Consider the following 18,422-nt stretch of genomic DNA (forward strand, 5'->3'; position numbering starts at 1 on the left):
AGTACAGTGAATTCCTTATATCCTTCGTTCAATTTCTCCACAGTTTGAAGATTTCCATAATAAAATGCAGCTGTTGTTAATGCCCAAAGGCCGGCTTCGGGGCTTCCTGCAAACCCTGGTCATGGTCAGAAGATACACTGGGAAGTTCTAGGAGGCGAAAAGCGAAACAGCAACCACGCGAAGCTGGTTAAACTTCCCGGCGGACCAGCCAGCGCACTGCTCCTCCCGGACGCCGGCTGCAGGTGCACCCGCGCAGTCCGGCTTCCGAGCCCGGAAGGGCGCAGCACCCAAGGGAGCCGCCGCGAAGGGCGGTCTCCCCAGGACCGCCGCCTGGCGGCCGGCGCGGGAACCGGGGGTCCGAAAGATGGACCCGAAGGTCGGGGGAGGGGGCAGGAGGTGTAGGGGTAGATTGGCGGGTGGGCGAGTCTCAGCCTTCAGGGCAAGTCAGCCGACTTCCCTCTGCTCCTCCGGAGCCCTGGACCCACGCGCCCTCAGCCGAGGCAGTCTCTGCCTCCCGGCCGCGGGGCAAACACTCAACCGGCCCAGGATCCCGCCGGCCTCCCTGCGTTCCCGAACCGAGCTCCTTCAGCTCCTGTCCTGACTGTTTCCAGGGCACCCCATCGCCGTCAGGCCTGGAGCCGACTTTATCACCCCCTAGCCAACCGCTTTTCCGAGTTCCCACCCTACTCACCTCGGCCGCGCGGCAGCCAGCACCCTCTCCGGCTCCTCAGGCTTCCAGCTTGGCTGTCCCGTGGCGTTGCTGCCAATCAGCCGATCCCCGCCCCAAGCCTGAGCCAGGCTGATCAATCAGCTGTTTCCTCAGGCTCGGAGGCGGGCGGAAGAAGCTCGGCGGAGGGCGCGGCAACCGCTCATCCAGCCGGCTGCGGGGCGTCACAGTCGGTGTGCGCACGCGCGGGGCTCTGAGAGGGGCGTGTGCTTTTCTGCGGACCTTGCTTTGTGCCTTCACTGTCCTGCCCTGGGAAGTGCTTTTGTCAGCTTCATGCTTTAGGAGTTTAGGGACACCCACATTCTGAATGTAGCCGCAGATGTGTATTACCTTGAAAGAGGCTGCGAGTCGTAAGCTTTTGTTAACCTAACATGTGGAGCCCATTTCACTCCACGCTGTAGGGACCTGTGTCCACCCAGCAGATCTAATGCCTATGCGGACCTCACATCCGAGATGTTTCTCTTTAGGCAGAGCAGGAGTGCGGGGATTACAAAGTGCCTCATGGATAAGTATTTTACTTTACCGTGTTCAGTTCCAGCGTCTGTTCAGTCCGATTCATTTGGGACACGTGCTTTCTAAAGATTTGAATACTCTAGGACACTCTGGATTTCAAATACTTGTCGTGAAAATATGGTTATTACATTTATAGCTAACTTATGCAGTATAGTAATGTGCGTAGGCGTGATGAAAGATTCCTATGTAGGGTAGGAAACCTGTCCGTATTTTTGTATGGCTTTTGAAGAGGCTGTTGCTGATTGGCTGTCTCTCTTACCCTCCCATTGCAATTGATCCCGGAGGTCGCTGGGCTGTCACTGGATCTCTGATGTTCTTGCCCCGGGTGGCACAAGTCTCTTCCTAGTGAGGGCTTTCCTCCTTCACCCAAAGCGTTAACTCATTTACTCAACAAGGGCTTGTTGGCGCACCACTATGACAGCAGAAAGGCTGTTAAAAGCCTTGAGCCACGCCCTAAGTGAGCCTACAGGATAACGAGGAGATAACACAAACTAAATAAAAACACAAACTTAACATATGTGATCAAATATGATAATGGAATCGAGGTAGGAGCCTGGGAGCCTCCATAATGTCTCAGGGAATACTTCCTGAGAATTGAGTGCTAGTCTGAGGCTGAATGAAAGAGCAGGAGCTTTGGAGCTGAAAGGGTGGGAGCAACGGACGGTGGCGGTTCTGTCAAAGGGCACTAATTTCTTCCTCTGAGATCTTTCTGGAGGGTATTTACTGCTAAGCTAATGAAGCTTGTGTTTCAGGCACGCTGACTTTCGCCAGCCCTTTCCAAAGTCCATAGAGGAACTTTAGCATTGAGTTTACGTGATCATATGTTGTTTCCTACTATTTATTAAAAGGAAAATGTCTTAAATCACCCCTCAAAGAGGCATGGGTTAAGACCTGTCTTTTTTTTTTTTTTTTTTTTTTTTCCCCTTTCCAACTTCCCTTCCTTCGTACTTCCTTTCATGCTAGATACGCTGGAGTGGCCTTGGACATTTTGGGGATCTGGGTGGGGGAAAGAGAGTTGAATTGAACTTGGGCTACTTCGTGATAAATTACTGCTGTCTCTCCTGGTGCTAGATTGGCTTCGAGCAAGACATGCTCTGCCATCTCACTCAGTGCTATGATACAGGGATGTGTCCCTTGACACCTGGCCGGCCCTAGAAGTATGTGGCTAGTGGAGGAGAAAGAAAGTTTGAGGCCAGGCGCAGTGGTGCATGCCTGTAATCCCAGCAATTTGGGAGGCTGAGGCAGGAGAATCGCTTAAGGTCAGAAGTTTGAGACCAACCTAGCTAACATGGTGAAGCCCCGTCTCCACCAAAAATACAAAAAAGCTGAGTGTGGTGGCACGTGCTTGTAACCCCAGCTACTCAGGAGGCTGAGGCAGGAGGATTGCATGAACCTGGGAGGCAGAGGCTGCAGTCAGCGGTGATCTCGCCACTGCACTCCAGCCTGGGCGACCAAGCGAGACTCTGTCTCAAAAAAAAAAAAAAGAGCTGGACGCGGTGGCTCACGCCTATAATTCCAGCACTTTGAGAGGCCGAAACGAGCGGATTATTTGAGGTCAGAAGTTCGAGACCAGCCTGACCAATATGGTGAAACCCTGTCTCTGCTAAAAATACAAAAAAAAAAAAAAAAAAAAAAATTACCCAGGCGTCGTGGCAGGTGCCTGTTCCCAGCTACTCGGGAGGCTGAAGCAGGAGAATCGCTTGAACCCAGGAGGCGGAGGCTTCAGTGAGCCGAGATCATGCCACTGCACTCTACACTCCAGCCTGGGTGACACAGCGAGACTCTGCCTCAAAAAAAAAAAAAAAAAAAGAGAGAGAGAGTTTGAAATGCACTAAGCCAGAAGCTAATCTAGGGGAAATCTTCCGATCATCACGCTTCTAAAATTGTAAGCAAGATGCTTTGCTTTTAGTTTTTAATTAACTATTTTAGGATTATTTTAGATTTACAGAAAAGTTAGAGTACATAAAGTTCCTGTCTACTCCTCACCCAGTTTCCCTAATGTTAACATCTTACGTTACCATGATATACTCACAAAACTAAAGAGCCAGCCAGGCGTGGTGGCTCATGCCTGTAATCCTAACACTTTGGGAGGCCAAACTGGGAGGATCATTTGAGCTCAAGAGTTTAAGACCAGCCTGAGCAACAAAGCGAGACCCCCATCTCTATTTTTTAAATAAATAAATAAAAAGAAAAAACAAAAAAACTAAAGAGCCAATATTGGTACATTACTATTTACTAAACTCCAGACCTCATTTGGGTTTTAGTAAGGTTATTTTTCTGTTTCAGGATCTAATCTAAGATGCCACATTGCATTTAGTCATCAAGCCTCCTTAGTCTCCTCTGATCTGTGACCGTTTTTCAGTCTTTTCTTGTTTTCCATGACCTTGATATGACCATGACAGTTTTGAAGTCTGGTCAGGTATTTTGTAGAATGTCCCTCGATTTGTGTTTGTCTGATGTTTTTCTCATGATTAGACTGTGGTTATAGGGTTTGGGGAAAACATCATATGATGAGATGAACTTCTCATCACATTATGTCAGAGGATACATGATGTCACCCCACCTTATTACTGGTGAGGCTCACACATGGCAGTATTTGCTAGTTGTATTTTCCCACTTTCCATATTCCTTTCTTCGAAAACAAGTCACTAAATACTGCTCACACTCAAGTGGAATAGGGGATTAAGCTTCAACTTCTGGAGTTGGACAATCTATAAACCTTATTTGGAATTCTGTAAGGAAGATTTGTCTTTCCTCATTTATTGATTTATATTCAATCATTTATTTATATAGACATATAGACTCTTGTATATTTATTTTATACTTTGTTTCATAAGTATACTATGATTTTTACTGTTACTCAAATTGTTTCAGCTTTGGCCATTGGGAGTTATTTTAACTAGGTTCATGTGTTCCTTTTTTGATTATCTCCTTTTTTCTGGAACTATAAGATGCTCTGTGCTTATCTTGTATTTTTCCTTACCCAGCCCTAAAATCAGCCATTTCTCCAAGGAGTCCTGGAATGGTATTTAGAAACCAAGATTTAGGTACTGGATGATCTCATTGCTACTGGGATACCACTTAATTTATTATTTTATTTTATTTTTTATGGAGATAGCGTCTTGCTGTGTTGCTTAGGCTGGCCTCAAACTCCTGGGCTTAACTGATCCTTCTGCCTTGGCCTCCCAAAATGCTGGGATTACAGGCATGAGCCACCATGCCAGGCCCAGGGTATTGTTGAATTTAGCTTCTCTTACAAGATAGAGCTAGGAAATATATTACCACCTTGTTTTTTAATTCTTTGTTTTATCTCTATGATAGTCAGCCTCTAAGGTGACCCCCAATGATCCTTGCCTCCTGGTATTCATGCCCCTTGTATAATCCCCTCTCCTAGAGCATCGACTTGCTTCTAATGAATAGAATACAGCGAGAATGAAAGGATGTCATTTCTAGGTTAGGTTACAAAAAGATTTTGGCTTTCATCCTGTTTGCTCCTTCTAGGTCTCCTTCACATGCTCTGTGGAAAGACAATGTCATATGTGAGCTGCCCTAAGGAGAAGCCCATGTGGCGAGAAACTGAGGGAAGCCTCTGACCAACACTCAGCAAGGAACTGAGGCTCTCCTTCCATCAGCTATGAGAAACTGAGTCCTACTAACGGCCACGTGAGGTGAGCTTGGAAAAATAGCCTCTCTCACTCGACCCTTGAGATGACTGAAGCCCCAGTTGACCTCTTGATAGCAGCCTTTTGAGAGATCTGAGCCAGAGGCACCCAGCTAAGCTGCACATGGATGCCTGATGCACAGAAACTATAAGCTAGTAAATTATTATTGTGTTAAGTTGACAACTTTTGTAGAAATGTATTAGGAAGCGATATACAGGACAGGCACGGTGGCTCGCACCTGTAATCCCAGAACTTTGGGAGGCCAAGGCGGGAGAATCGCTTGAGCCCGGGAGTACAAGACCATCCTGGGCAACATGGTGAAACCTCATCTCTAGAAAAAAATATACGTGCCGGGCGCGGTGGCTCACGCTTGTAATCCCAGCACTTTGGGAGGCCGAGGCGGGCGGATCACAAGGTCAGGAGATCGAGACCACGGTGAAACCCTGTCGCTACTAAAAATACAAAAAATTAGCCGGGCGTGGTGGCGGACGCCTGTAGTCCCAGCTACTCGGAGAGGCTGAGGCAGGAGAATGGCGTGAACCCGGGAGGTGGAGCTTGCAGTGAGCTGAGATTGCGCCACTGCACTCCAGCCTGGGCGACAGAGCGTACGTAAGGGCTGGGTGTGGTGGCTCACACCTGTAATCCCAGCACTTGGGGAGGCCGAGGCAGGTAGATCACTTGAGGTCAAGAATTCGAGACCAGCCTGGTCAACATAGTGAAACCCTGTCTCTACTAAAAATACAAAAAATTAGCCAGGCGTGGTGGCAGGCACCTGTAATCCCAGCTACTCGGGAGGCTGAGGCAGGAGAATCACTTAAACCCAGGAGGCGGAGGTTGCAGTGAGCCGAGATTGCGCCATTGCACTCCAGCCTGGGCGACAGTGCAAGACACTGTCTCAAAAAAAAAAAAAGAAAAAGAAAAAAGAAAAAATATACATAAGGTAGCCAGGTGTGGTGGTGTGCATCTGTAGTCACAGCTACTCAGGAGGCTGAGGTGGGAGGATCACCTGAGCCTGGGGAGGTTGAGGCTGCCGTGAGCCCTGATCTCAACATTGCACTCCATCCTGGGTGACAGAATGAGACTCTGTCTCAAAAATTAAATTAAGTTAAATTAAATAAATAAAATTAAATACAAAGGACACATTAGATAATTAATACAATTTATGTTTCCTCCACAAGATCAGTGGCTCTCAAATTTCACAATGGAGCTGTTTAAAAGTATGTATGCCCAGGCCTCTACATCTGCAGGTCTATTCAGCAAAACTATGATTGTTCTGCATAGCTAGCTTTGGAAACAAATGTGGAAGATTATAGGGCAATCCATTTGGGGATGTGAGAAGAAAATAGAATACTTTTCTTTTTAGTGTATTTGATCCTAGAGTTCTTGACCCAGATTAAGGGCTCAGTTTTCTTGGCAGAATCTGGAATAACTGAAACTTCGTCTGCCATTTGCAGTTTTTATTGAATAGAAGAGAAAGAAACAGAGCTCTCTTACTCACTGTATGGCCTTGAAAAAGTCCCTTATCTTTTTTGGGCCTCTGAATTCTGAGTAGGAAATTAAAGGATTATAAATGCCATTATTTAGGCAAATAGATTTATTCATTGTTAGATGTATTAGGCAAAAGAAAGGTGACCAAGGCTGATTGTGAGCTTCCTTCATCATAGAGATTTAACAAAATATCAGATTCCCATTAATATTGGTAGACAATGAAGCTGTATACTGTAGTAGAAAGAATATGGGCTTCAGAGGCAGACAGACCCTTGTTGGAAATATGCCTCTGCCAATGACCAGCAGTGTGGTCTTGAGCAAGACAGTCAGCCTTCCAGGGTCTCAATTTCTTGGCTTTCACAGTGGCAGTAGTAGACAGCTCAAAGAGTAGCCTTGAGGACCTATTACGTAACATTTGTCAAATGCTCAAGGGAGTGCCTGGTTTAGCTCAAGGGCCCAATAAATAATAACCATGTAGGATATATAGTCAGCTTGGGTGGTTGTGATCCAATGGTTAGTAAAGTAGGAACAGACCAATGTCTATGTCAGCCTGTTTCTCATATAAGGCTTAATGACAGCCCCATTTGTTGAGACAGGTTGATTAATCTGCAAAGCTTACAAAGGATCTTTCCTGGAAGTTGAGACCCTTTTCCTCTAGTTCTGTTTTTTTTTTTTCCCCAGCTCTAATTGCCCCCTGGAGAAAATGTAACACACTGAAATAAGCTTCAGGAGGTTCTGCATTAGAATATAGGAATGGATGGTAAAAGATCATTGGGTAGGATGGTGAAGTGCCGTTGTGAAGGGTGCTTTGAGAGACGGTGAGGCTAGATGTGTCTGGGAGAGGTTGGGCTACAGGAGAGCTGGTCAAGACCAGTTAGTGGGCCAACTTCATCTCACCTGAGGCAAGAGTCAGTGATGCATGCAGTGCCCATTGGCTTCAAAGCTCCTTTAATTACTAATAAAAGCACATATTGGGCTGGGCGAGGTGGCTCACGCCTGTAAAATCCCAGCACTTTGGGAGGCCGAGGCAGGCAGATCACCTGAGGTCAGTAGTTTGAGACCAGCTCGGCCAATATGGTGAAACCCCATCCCTATTAAAAATATAAAAAGTAGCCAGGTGTGGTGGTGCATGCCGTAATCCCAGCTACTTGGGAGGCTGAGGCAGGAGAATCACTTGAATCCAGAATGCAGAGGTTGCAGTAAGCCGGGATCACGCCACTGCACTCCAGCGCACTCCAGCCTGGGCGACGGAGCGAGATTCCATCTCAAAGAAGAAAAAAAAAAGCACATATTGTTGGGAAAAGATAACATTTTAATCCGCATTTATTACCTAAATCTCAATTTGAATGAGTGTTTTTACCATGGTGCCCAATGACAAATTGTTGAGCTATTTTGATTCAGTCATGGACTTTGGGGTATATTTGGTTGTTCTGAGCCTTGAAACAGTTTAATTCTTCTTAGATCAGTGCATAGTGACCAGAAAAAAAAAAAATCTATATCCCAATAGGTTAAAAGATCACCACTTTCCAGAGATTGTGACATTCTTTTCTATAAACCAGCTCTTGGGATTGACCCTGACCTATAGAGCTGTTTTTCTGTTTTTTTTTTTGAGACAGAGTCTCGCTCTGTCACCCAGGCTGGAGTGCGATGGTGTGATCTCTGCTCACTGCAACCTCTGCCTCCTGGGTTCAAGTGATTCTCCTGCCTCAGCCTCCTGAGTAGCTGGGACTGCAGGCGTGCGCCACCACGCCCAGCTAATTTTTGTATTTTTGGCAGAGACGGGGTTTGGCCATTGTTGGCCAGGCTTGTCTGGAACTCTTGACCTCAAGTGATCCATCCACCTCGGCCTCCCAAAGTGCTGGGATTACGGGTGTGAGCCACCGGGCCTGGCCAGCTGCTTTTTAAAACAAGTCAAATGTATCCATTTTTTTTTCTTGTTTAACTTTTGGGTTTCCAGTTTTGTTCAAGGTTTCCCTCTGCTTCTAGGTCATATATGTAGTCTTCAAGGTTTGAGTTTTTAACACACCTGGAATTTATTTTTTGGTAAATGATGTAATATATGGATCCAATTTTATTTTCATCTGGATGGATAGTGAGAGCTTCAATTTATAAATATTTCTCTTTAAAAATGTCTACTTTGACATTTTCAAAACTACATATTAATTTGATAGTACAGGTATAGAATTTAGGAATAAATACATATAAATATGTCAGAGCTATGTACTCGAATACATATATATATAAAGCTGAAAGTGTTGCCTGATCAAAAGGTTTTGAAATCCACTGTTTCTTGAGCTCTTTAGACCATGAGCTCCTTGAGGGCAGGGATTGTGATTTTCCTTACCTTTGAATCCATAGTTAAGATTGTCTATGGCACATTGTATGCGTTCAAAAACCGGTTGTTAAATAATTAAATGAATGAAACTGCCAGTATCTGAATCATGTCTTAAGCAACACAGCTACTGAGAAACGACATTCCAGTGTCCTGTGGGAAGACACCTGAGGCTAAGAACAAGCAATGACTCACAATGGGAGGTAGTATAACTTCACTGGTGTCAAGTTTAGACATTTTTTTTTTTTTTTTTTTGAGACGAATCTCGCTCTGTCGCCCAGGCTGGAGTGCAGTGGTGCGATCTCGGTTCACTGCAAGCTCCGCCTCCCATTCTCCTGCCTCAGCCTGCAGCTGAGACTACAGGCGCCTGCTACCATGACCGGCTAATTTTTTTTTTTTTTTTTTTTTTGTATTTTTAGTACAGACGGGGTTTCACCGTGTTAGCCAGGATGGTCTCGATCTCCTGACCTTGTGATCCGCCCCCCTCCGTCTCCCAAAGTGCTGGGATTACAGGCGTGAGCCACCACGCCCGGCCAAGTTTAGACATTTTAATATGGGAATACAAATTATTAAAATCTTTGAATACCTCCCTATGGCTTATAATCCATAGGTGCTTAGGAAACTGATAATTATTTTTTTGTGAATACACCCCCTGCTTCTTAATAGCAGTCATCTATTCTGTAATGGCAGGGTGCAGGAAGAGTTACTTTTCTCAATACTTTAATGGCAGAAGCATGATTATATTTAATATTTATTTATTTATTTATTTATTTTCAGATGGAGTCTCTGTCTCCCAGACTGGAGTGCAGTGGCACGACCTCAGCTTATAACCTCCGCCTCATGGGTTCAAGCAATTCCCCTGCCTCAGCCTCCGGAGTAGCTGGGATTACAGGCGCCCACCACCGTGCCCGGCTAATTTTTTGTATTTTTAGTAGAGACGGCTGACCGGGCGCGGGGGCTCACGCCTTTAATCCCAGCACTTTGGGAGGCCGAGGCGGGCGGATCACCTGAGGTTGGGAGTTTGAGGCCAGCCTGACCAACATGGAGAAACTCCGTCTCTACTAAAAATACAAAAATCAGCCGGGCGTGGTGGCGTATGCCTGTAATCCGGAAGGCGGAGGTTGCGGTGAGCCGAGATTGCGCCATTGTACTCCAGCCTGGGTAAGAAGATGGAAACTCTGTCTCAAAAAAAAAAAAAAAAAAGTGGAGACGGGGTTTCACCATGTTGGCCAGGCTAGTCTCGAACTCCTGAACGCAGGTGATCCACCCACCTCGGCCTCCCAAAGTGCTGGGATTACAGACGTGAGCCCCCGCACCCGCCTTCCTAATATATTAACGTTAACAAAAATAGCAAGTTTAATTTCCTGGGTTTTTTAAGTTGTTTTTAATAACTATACTGAAGAAATTAACTCAACCAAATGGGTTATGTTTAACCTGGCTGTGCCCTTTGGACTTGTTTTTTTTTTTTTTTTTGAGACAGTCTTGCTCTGTTGCCCAGGCTGGAGGGCAGTGGCGCGATCTCGGCTAACTGCAACCTCAGCCTCCCAGGTTCAATCGATTCTCCTGCAACCTCAGCCTCCCAGGTTCAATCGATTCTCCTGCCCGAGCCTCCCGAGTAGCTGGGATTACAGGCGCCCGCAACGACGCCTGGTTAGTTTTTTTTGTTTTTTGTTTTTTAGTAGAGACAGAGTTTCACCATGTTGGCCAAGCTGGTGTCGAAATCCTGACCTTAAGTGATCCGCCCTCCTCGGCCTCCCAAAGTGCTGGGATTACACGCGTGAGCCACCGCACCCGGCCTATTTGTTTTCTTCTTAGCTTATTTTACTCCTATTTTGAGTTCACTGGAAGCAAGAGGATAACCGAGAACAAGGGAACGGAAAGAAATTCAAGAAGTAGCTGCTTGGTTTTTAATTTCAAGAAGTATAGGAGATATTGGCATTGAATACAATCTGGGATATTTATTGTTATCCACACTCTTTTCCTATTAGAGGCCTCTCATATTCCTTCTGACTTTAATACATGAGCTACGTGGCCGAATCAAACTGTTATAGAGCGAATCCAGAATCTGTTCATTGGGGTTATTGACTGCAATGGATACATTATTCTCAAAGATCTGCCTGCGGGTTAAGAGTAGGTTTATATTTAGAGAAATTAAAACAATAAAATAAAATCTATGCCTAAACAAAAACTTCAAGTGACTGCCATCCATAAAACAAGTATAGAAATCCTTACTTTGATAAACTACATAGAAGGTATTTTAAAATATGAATTTGAGAAGATTCTGATAATAAATTCCTTACAAGAAAAAAAAAAACTTCTTCCCCAAAATAAATTGCTACTTAAACGAAAACTGTACTTTGAGTCTTTCAAGCTGCTAGGGAGACAGCGGACACCAAGAAGAAACGAAAATCCAACGAACGCCTCATGTAGTGCTAAAGTCCACAGTAAAACACAAAATAAAAAAAACTTATGAATTAAGACTCACAGAAGCGAATAAAATATTTGGTATTGCCTTTATTAGAACTGCAAGAGTTGCTAAAGAAGAAATACTCAATTTGAATTACCGAATGCAAGACCAGTGAAGTCCTGCCCGCCCCGCAAGGCTGGGAATTGAGGTTGTGAAAGTGCGACAGTTTCCTAGCCGGAATCAAATTTCTTAGGTTACGGCTTGGTGGACGGCGAGTAGTTAGGGCCAATATAGTGTTCCTGGGTCCTCATTGGATCCGTCCCTTGACTCTTAGTGCATTTCCCTGAACCACCTATGAGCGCTTCACCCTAAAAAGACCTTCACTGATTGGATACTTTATCCTCAAGTTGGACTCATTATCAGCCAATAGGAGGGCAGAAGCGACAGAGGTGTCAGGTCACCTGGGAAGAGTCTGCAGGGCCTTTCCCCGCCAGCGCCTTTGCTCTTTGGTTCCCTGAGTTAGTCCGGTGGTTTGCGATCGCCGCGGCCGGGGCTGCGAACCGAAGGGCTCGCTCCGCGCCGCCTGGGTCTCTACCTCATCCGTAGGTGTGGCCCTGATGGTGCGGCAGGCTCTGGACTCCTAAAGCTCGGGAGCGGTATGTGGGGTCCACGGGCGGCAGACAAAGCAGTGGAGCCGGGAAGGCCGCGGGAAGCGGCCCCTGCGCCGAGGCAGCGAATCTGCCTGGGAGGGGCGCCCCGCCTGCTTCTTGTCAGATCCAGTAGTGCGTCCCAGTGAGGCGCTTTAGCACGCTCTACCCCCACGTGTCCCGTGAATCTGTTAGCTTTGCTCATTTCTTCTTTGTCCCCCCTCACATCTGACTTTTACTAACCCCAGCATTATTAATGAGTGTCATCTCATCTTTTCATCTCTCCAGGTTATTCTTTGGTAACTTTCTGTTAGGTTTGTGCACCTGCGTGTCTCCTAAGAGCGGAAAGACATAGTTGTGTTAGGCTTAATTCAAGAGAGACCAGTGTTCCCATTTTTATATTTAAGACTGTGTTTTGGGAGGGCGGGGGCAGGTATTCGTGCAGTTAGCAACTCCTTTCGTGATACTTAGTGCACTGAAGTGTCAGGGCGGTGCAGAAGGTACCTCCAACACCTGGCGGGACAGATGTCCCCACATGAGTAAGTCATATTCTGGTTTGGTAATTGCTGGTGTTTGCTTTTACCATTATCGCGTTCTTACTTCAGTCGGATAACCGCTGAGGATTGTTATGTGAGATAACTGAGGCTCTGAGAACTTAACTTCTCAAAGTTACAGTTAACTCTTCGAGTAAGGGGAAAGTCAGATTCAATCTCAATGCTTACGTTATTTTTATCAAAGCCCACTTAACTGAATAAGGATTTAGGTTAAACGTATTCCCTCTGCAGCTCTTAGCATGTGAGAATTAAGTCTTTGAATTGAATGGTGAATCTTGACTGTACGAGAAGGAAAAATCTTGCAAGTGTCTGCCTAATTACAGGTGTCTCACATGTATCATCTAACTGCTTGCTTCTCAGAGTGTGACAAGTAGCATAGGCCTCACCTGGAAGCTTGTTGGAAATGCGGAATCTCAGACTCTCCTACCTACTGAATCAGTATTTGCTTTTTAACAGAAACCTTTAAGTGACCAGAGCGCTCATTAAAGGATGAGAAATATTCTTTGTCATAGAATGATTTGTTTGTCCAAGTTGAACTAAACAAGAGAAAGTAAAGGTATAAAAAGTTTTTTCATATTTTCATCATTTGTTAGTGAGGCTATGGTCTTTATTTTTTATTTTGTTTTTGAGACGGAGTATCGCTCTGTCGCTCAGGCTGGAGTTCAGTGGCACGATCTTGGCTCACTGCAACCTCTGCCTCCCGGGTTCAAGCGATTCTCCTGCCTCAACCTCTGGAGTAGCAGAGGCCTTGGCCTCCCGAAGTGTTGGGATTACAGGCGTGAGCCACTGTGCCCGGCGTCTTGTAGAGTTTTATTTTATTATTATTATTATTTTGAGACAGTATCTCGCTCTGTTGCCCAGGCTGGAGTGCAGTGGCACAATCTTGGCTCACTGCAAGTTCCGCCTCCTGCTTTCACGCCATTCTCCTGACCCAGCCTCCCGAGTAGCTGGGACTACAGGCGCCCGCCACCACGCCCGGCTAATTTTTTGTATTTTTAGTAGAGACGGGGTTTTACTGTGTGAGCCAGGATGGTCTCAATCACCTGACCTCATGATCCTCCCGCCTCAGCCTCCCAAATTTTATTATTATTATTTTGAGATGAGCTGTCACTCTGTCGAGCTTCCAGGCTCAGGTGATCCTCCCACCTCAGCTTTTGTATTTTTAGTAGAGATGGGGTTTTGCCATGTTGCCCAGGCTGGTCTTGAACTTCTAGGCTCAAGAGATCCACCCCGCTGGGCCTCCCCAAGTGCTTGGATTACCGGCCTGAGCCATGGCACCTAGCCATCTTACAGAGCTTTAGAGCTTAGCATTTTATTCATATGTTCATAGACATGTTTAAAAGAGATGCATTTGTACACCAGCATAAAGTTTTAGTGGCTCCTTTGTTTTGGCAGCAGAAATCACCTGGTATGTTTATTAAAATAAGTACTGGGCTCTCTCTCCAAATACTCCTGTTTAGGATGGGGATAGAGCCTAGGTCTTTGCATTTTAACAATAATCCCAGTTTATTCTGTTCAGGTCCCCACTTCTTGCTGTTAGCATTTTAGATAAAACACAACTAGAGAAAAACTTATTTTCTTTTGAACTTAATGCAGTACTCATTGTAGAAGAAGGTAGGAAGGTTTTTTTTTTTTTTAATACATTATGGTTTATTGGTTACTATAAAATTGCTCAGATCAATATATTTCAGATTATTTAACAATTCTTCTCACGCCTGTAGTCCCAGCACTTTGGGAGGCTGAGGTGGGCGGATCACCTGTCAGGAGTTGGAGACCAGCCTGACCAACGTGGCAAAACCCCGTCTCTACTAAAAAATACAAAAATTAGCTGGACGTGGTGGTGCATGCCTCTAGTCCCAGATACTTGGGAGGGTGAGGGATGAGAATAGCTTGAACCTGGGTGGCGGAGGTTGCAGTGAGCTAAGATCGCACCACTGTACTCCAGCCTGGGTGACAGAGTAAGAGTATGTCTCGATAAACAAACCAAAAAACCAATTCTTTTGGCCAGTGCAGTGGCTTATGCCTGTAATACCAGCACTTTGGGAACCTGAGGCGCACAGATTGCTTGAGCCCAGGAGTTTGAGACCAGCCCAGGCAACACAATGAAACCCTGTCTCTACAAAAAATACAAAAATTAACTGGTTATGGTGGCATATGCCTGTAGTCTCAGCTACTCGGGAGGCTGAGGTGGGAGGATAGCTTGAGCCTGGGAGGTGGAGACTGCAGCTCACTCTGTCCAGCTCCCAGGCTCAGGTGATCCTCCCACCTCAGTTTTGTATTTTTAGTAGAGATGGGGTTTTGCCATGTTGCCCAGGCTGGTCTTGAACTTCTGGCTCAAGAGATCCAACCCCCTGGGCCTCCCAAAGTGCTTGGATTACCGGCCTGAGCCATGGCACCTGACCATCTTACAGAGTTTTAGAGCTTAGCGTTTTATTCATATGTTCATAGCCAGGTTTGAAAGACATGCATTTATACACCAGCATAAAGTTTTAGTGGCTCTGCCACTGTCATCCAGCCTGGGCAACAGAGCGAGACCCTATCTCAAAAATAAAATAAAAATTATTTTGCACTTTGCCAAATTGGGCATATAGTGGGTAGGATAGACTGAATCCTGAAATATTCATTTAAAATCATTTTTTCCAACCTATGAAGATAGACTATTTTTTTTTAAGAGACAGGGTCTTGCTATGCTGTCCATGCTGTAGTAAAGTGGCTGTGCACAGGCAAGATCATAGCACACTGTAGACTTGAACTCTGGCCTCAAGCAGTCTCCTGCCTCAGACTCCCGAGTTACTGCACCCAGCAAAGGCAGACATTTTTATCAAACAGCTTGAGTGTTTGTGTGAAGCTGATAAAATTAACACAGAAACATAATATGTGTCTAATACATGATTGGGGTTAGAGTTGTAACTTTTGTTTATCTGTTTTCAATTTCCTAACTGTTCTATTGTTATCTCATAAGATCTGCTTTGTGAACTCTGCAATCCACAGAAATATTGATCATTTAACAGAATTCAAGCAATGGCCAGGCGCGGTGGCTCACGCCTGTAATCCCAGCACTTTGGGAGGCCGAGGAGGGCTCGCCTGAGGTCAGGAGTTCAAGACCAGCCTGGCCAACATGGTGAAACCCCCGTCTCTACTAAAAATCAAACATTAGCTGGGCATGGTGGCAGGCACCTGTAGTCCCAGCTACTTGGGAGGCTGAGGCAGGAGAATTGCTTGAACCTGAGAGGCGGAGGTTGCGATAAGCCAAAATCGCGCCACGCCACTCCAGCCTGGGTGACAGAGTGAGACCCTGTCCCCCCCAAAAAATTCAAGCAATGTGGTAGTTAGAAATGGATGTCAGAGTAATGTGATATCATCAAGAATATCAAAGTAAGAAAAATGAGTCTTAACTGTGAGGAGTTCTCTCCTGAAGTTTTACATAAAACCCTTCTAATTTGAGAGACAAATCATAGCTTCTGTCAGCTTTTCTTGCCCTCCTTTAAATGCCATGGGAAATGCAGTGACCACAGTTTCTGCCTCTGTTATACAGTAAACCCATGACAATTGTCTGATTCAACCAAGCATGAGTCGAAAATATTGTACAATATTCTCAGGATTTGAAACCTGTGGATACAGAGCACCAACTGCATTAGCTAAGGTCTTTAATGGATCTTGTGCAGATGCTGATTAGAGTCCACTCCTTATCAGTGCTCTTTGAAGATTGGAAGATTTTTTGTTTGTGTTTTTTTTTTTTTTAGACAGAGTCTGGCACTGTTGCCCAGGCTGGAGTGCAATGGCGCTATCTCGGCTCACTGCAACCTCTGCCTCCCGGGTTCAAGCGATTCTCCTGCCTCAGCTTCCTAAGTAGCTGATATTACAGGCGCTTGCCACCATGCCCAGCTAATTTTTGTATTTTTAGTAGAGACGGAGTTTCACCATGCTGGCCAGGCTGGTCACAAACTCCTGACCTCAGGCGATCCGCCCGCCTTGGCCTCCCAAAGTATTGGGATTACAGGTGTGAGTCACTGCACCCGGCCGAAGATTACAAGTTTTAATTGTTTTGCTTTTTGTTCATCCCAAAGGAACAGGAAAGCTGTGTAACTTTTTTTCAATATAGTTCCTACTAAATCGTTATCTAATGGCTCCTTGAATGAGAATGGAACTCTCCAGTTTCAAGGCCAGTGTTGTATGCAAAAGGCCAACACCCAGAGTGTTTGGTTCTTTTTTCCCTGATTTATTTTAAAACATTTTATTGTAAATTGGTAATTTATAGTTGTATATGTTTATGGGGTACAAAATGATGTTACGATTCATGAATATAAAGTGGAGCAATTAAATCAAGCTAGTTAACATATCTATCACCTCATACTTATTTTTTGTGGTGAGACCGCTTGAAATTTACTCACAGCAATTTTTTTTTCTGTTTTGCTTTTGAGACAGAGTCTAGCTCTATTGCCCGGGCTGGAGTGCAGTGGCATGATCTCGGCTCACTGCAACCTCCACCTCCCAAGTTCAAGCAATTCTCTGGCCTCAGCCTCCCAAGTAGCTGGGATTCCAGGTTTGCGCCACCATTCTTGGCTAATTTTTGTATTTTTAGTAGAGGTGACGTTTCACCATATTGGTCAGGCTGGTCTCAAACTCCTGACTTCAGGTGATCCACCCGCCTTGTCCTCCCAAAGTGCTGGGATGACAGGCATAAGTCACCACACCTGGCAACTCATAGCCATTTTAAGACCCAGAATACACTGTTTTGTTTTGATTTTTTTTTTTTTTTTTTTTTTTGAGACGGAGTCTTGCTCTGTTTCCTAGGCTGGAGTGCAGTGGTGCAATCTCGGCTCACTGTAACCTCCACCTCCCAAGTTCAAGCGATTCTCCTGCCTCAGCCTCCCGAGTAGCTGGGATTACAGGTGCCCGCCACCACGCCCAGCTAATTTTTGTACTTTTAGTAGAGACGGGGTTTCACCATGATGGTCAGGCTGGTTTCGAACTCCTGACCTCATGATCCACCTGCCTCGGCCTCCCAAAGTGCTGGGATCATAGGTGTGAGCCACCGCGCCCATCCGGAATACACTATTATTAACTATAGTCACCATGTTGTGCAATAGATGTCAAAAAAAAAAAGACCCTCACTTATTCCTACTACAACTTTGTATCCTTTGATCCTCATCTCCTCATTTTGCCTATCCCCCAGCCTTTTACCACCATTCTATTCTCTGCTGCTGAGTTCTATTGTTTTAGATTCAACAGTTAAGCAACAACATGCAGCATTTCTCTTTCTGTGCCTAGTTTACTTCATTTAGCATAATGTTCTCCAGTTCTGTCCATGTTGTCACAAGTGACAGAATTTCCTTCTTTTTTAAGGTGAATACTACTCCATTGTGTCATTTTGTATGTATATCACATTTTCTTTTTTTTTTTTTTTTGAGATGGAGTCTCACTCTGTCATCCAGGCTGTAGTGCAATGGTGCGATCTCGGCTCACTGCAACCTCCACTTCCCAGGTTCAATCAGTTCTCCCTGCGTCAGCCTCCTGAGTAGCTGAGATTACAGGCACCCACCACCATGCCCAGCTAGTTTTTGTATTTTTTCTAGAGACGGGGTTTCACCATGTTGACCAGGCTGGTCTCGAACTCCTGACCTCAGGTGATCTATCTGCCTCGGCCTCCCAAAGTGCTGGGATTATAGGCGTGAGCCACTGTGCCCAGCCGATATGCTGATTTTTTTTGTTTGCTTGTTTTGAGACAGAGTTTTGCTCGTGCAATGGCGCAATCTCAGCTCACTGCAATCTCCGCCTCCTGGGTTCAATCACTTCTCCTGCCTCAGCCTCCTGAGTAGCTAGGATTACACGTGGGTGCCACCACCCCGGCTAATTTTGTATTTTTAGTAGAGATGGGGTTTCACCATGTTGGCCAGGCTGATCTCGAACTCCTGACCTCAGGAGATCTGCCTGCCTTGGCCTCCCAAAGTGCTGGGATTACAGGCATGAGCCACCATGCCTGGCCGAAATACTGATTTTAGAACGAAAGTATGAGGCCGGACACGGTGGCTCATGCCTGTAATCCCAGCATTTTGGGAGGCTGAGGTGGGCAGATCATTTGAGGTCAGGAG

General features: G+C 45.5%; 2 protein-coding genes across 18 annotated transcripts in view; one reads left to right on the top strand and one right to left on the bottom strand.

Annotated features, from left to right (window-relative positions):
* MTFR1 (mitochondrial fission regulator 1) overlaps positions 1 to 1,631 on the bottom strand; it is a 182,761-nt gene extending 181,130 nt beyond the window's left edge. For 4 of the 12 annotated variants that reach the window (XM_058444269.1, XM_032759663.2, XM_058444270.1 and 1 more), the window contains exon 1: positions 692 to 870. The gene's annotated coding sequence lies outside the window, so the exon portion shown is untranslated. Of the gene's footprint in view, positions 1 to 691; positions 886 to 1,499 lie in introns of those variants that run through there. The other 8 variants (XM_058444267.1, XM_058444266.1, XM_058444264.1 and 5 more) reach the window with 5 other exon arrangements.
* A 3,110-nt stretch (positions 1,632 to 4,741) lies between these two features.
* ARMC1 (armadillo repeat containing 1) overlaps positions 4,742 to 18,422 on the top strand; it is a 41,512-nt gene continuing 27,831 nt past the window's right edge. The window contains exons 1-2 of one of the 6 annotated variants that reach the window (XM_032759667.2): positions 11,581 to 11,785; positions 12,787 to 12,886. The gene's annotated coding sequence lies outside the window, so the exon portion shown is untranslated. The other 5 variants (XM_058444272.1, XM_032759668.2, XM_058444271.1 and 2 more) reach the window with 5 other exon arrangements.

The sequence above is a fragment of the Hylobates moloch genome, unplaced genomic scaffold, assembly GCF_009828535.3.
Source record: "Hylobates moloch isolate HMO894 unplaced genomic scaffold, HMol_V3 SCAFFOLD_9, whole genome shotgun sequence".
NCBI classification, from domain to species: Eukaryota; Metazoa; Chordata; class Mammalia; order Primates; family Hylobatidae; genus Hylobates; species Hylobates moloch.